The 2,027-nt window shown below is 33.7% G+C and overlaps 1 long non-coding RNA gene across 1 annotated transcript in view; it reads right to left on the bottom strand.

The window, feature by feature from the left end:
* Positions 1-1,828: 1,828 nt before the first annotated feature.
* LOC108371321 (uncharacterized) overlaps positions 1,829-2,027 on the bottom strand; it is a 28,338-nt gene continuing 28,139 nt past the window's right edge. The window contains exon 3 of the long non-coding RNA XR_001848736.1: positions 1,829-1,896. This is a non-coding gene — a long non-coding RNA (uncharacterized LOC108371321). The remainder of the gene's footprint in view (positions 1,897-2,027) is intronic.

Below are 2,027 nucleotides of genomic sequence, written 5' to 3' on the forward strand. Positions count from 1 at the left end.
TATGTTTTTATACTCTTGCTACCACATGAATATATGAATTCGTGATAAGAATATGTGAATTCGTAAGGATCTATTGATTACATTATAAACATTTTCATTTATTTGTTAAACATACAATTACTTCCATTAGAACCCGGTCCTATGGATGCTAGAAGCGCAAATTCATATAAGGTGGTATTACCGGAAAATGAATAAATAAATTATATGTATATCAGAAAATTAATAAGATGAAATGAAATTTTCTAACCAATCCTATGTATGTAAGTCAATCGCCTAATGGTTTGCCGAACCGCAAACATATGTTTACACATCCAATTTCGTGAGTAGGTACCAGATCCTCTTTTTTAAGAAGTTTCACCTCTATCATGTGTACGGTGTTACACACGCATTTATTTCAGTATTGGTATTACTTACTTAGAAAATAACCGTATTACTTTTACAAAATTCATTTTATTTAACTCACGCGAATTCGATGCTCACCAAACAAACGTTCGCTGTATACTTACTTATGTGATACAATTTCTGCACATGCTCTTGAAAATTGTTTGCTGAGGATAACGGGAAACAAATATTCCGTTATTTTGATGCGTACATGACGACGCATGCTACACTTTAAATATTTATTGTAAAAAATGCTGCAATTTTCAAATAATTTGAAACTTCCTTTGAGGTGTATATTTACTTAAGTGACTCACTGTAATACACCGAAAATAGGTTATTTTATTTTATTGATAAAGAAAAGGATAAGGGCAAAGGTAAAAATAAAAACAAACAAAAAGATGCGTAAAGATAAATGCAAAAATTAAGATCAAGGTAAATTTAAAAATTTTACTAATATAAGGGCAAAGGTGAAGGGGAATATGTAGATGTAGAAAATGATAAACATAAAGATGATAAAGATAAATATTAAGAAAAAGATAAGGATGAGTAAAGATGAAGATTAAGGAAGAAAATTTAAAATAAAGGTAATTATAAAGAAAACTAGCTGTACCCTGCCACGCTTTGCTGTGGCATATTCATGTTACATGGATTATAAATGATTAGCGAAATAAAGCATACTTTTCAGATAAGTACGATTTTGTAACACTTGTGTGTACACAATATTTTTCGTTTTTCCATTCTCGACGTAGATATCAAGGCTACCTGATTTGCCGACATGCACATAGATTTGTCCATGTGAGAAGCAATGAGCATCTAAATCTGAACCACACTTTTCCAAAGATTGAAATTTAGATTTGTTTATTGTGATTGCAAACGCCTATCGAATTGGGGATTGAAATCTTTTAAATTGAAATGGTGTATCGGTCAGAATCATGTGAATTCGAGAGATGAGAACATCTATCTTCACCTTTGAAAGGCCTCGTTAAAATCTTTGCTTCCACTACGTTCATCAATTTTTTACCTGCGAATGCCGTTGCAGAGCTTTGGCGGATTAATATTCCGCAACATGATAATTGCCACACCTAATTTCAATTTCAGTATGTGGCAGCAAGCATTTATCTTGGCCGCTGGTGTTAATCGAGAAACTACAGACAATGTTTGCGTAAAATCTCCTGCGAGAAATATCAATGCATTCCCGAATGGTTGAACATTTCTACACAAATCTCGCACCGATCGATAAAGAACCTCTAGAGATTTTTTATGTGCTATTGTGCACTCATCACAAACAATGAGTTAACATTTTTGTAATAAGTACCATACCGGATGTTTTGGAAATATTGCACGAGGGAGTTCGATGTATGTTCAATGGCAGCATAAGACCTAAATGAGAAGTGTTTAGGCTTCTGCCTAAATAAATTAGAAAAAGGACACCCCTAATGTTTAAAATTGCGTTAACATTGCCGCTGTTAGCTTTCCCCTCGCTTTCTATTAGTTTCCGTTATTGGAATAGTACTACTTGAAAACATCTTGGCAGGCTACCGCCATCATAATAAAAAACTGTTCACTTACTTCCTTTGCGAGCATCCAAGAGAGAAGACGTGATCCAGCCACCATACTACAGCGTATACAAAGGTAATCTACAAAAG

The sequence above is a fragment of the Rhagoletis zephyria genome, unplaced genomic scaffold, assembly GCF_001687245.7.
Source record: "Rhagoletis zephyria isolate East Lansing unplaced genomic scaffold, Rhagoletis_zephyria_1.1 Rzeph_scaffold_04886, whole genome shotgun sequence".
Lineage (NCBI taxonomy): Eukaryota > Metazoa > Arthropoda > Insecta > Diptera > Tephritidae > Rhagoletis > Rhagoletis zephyria.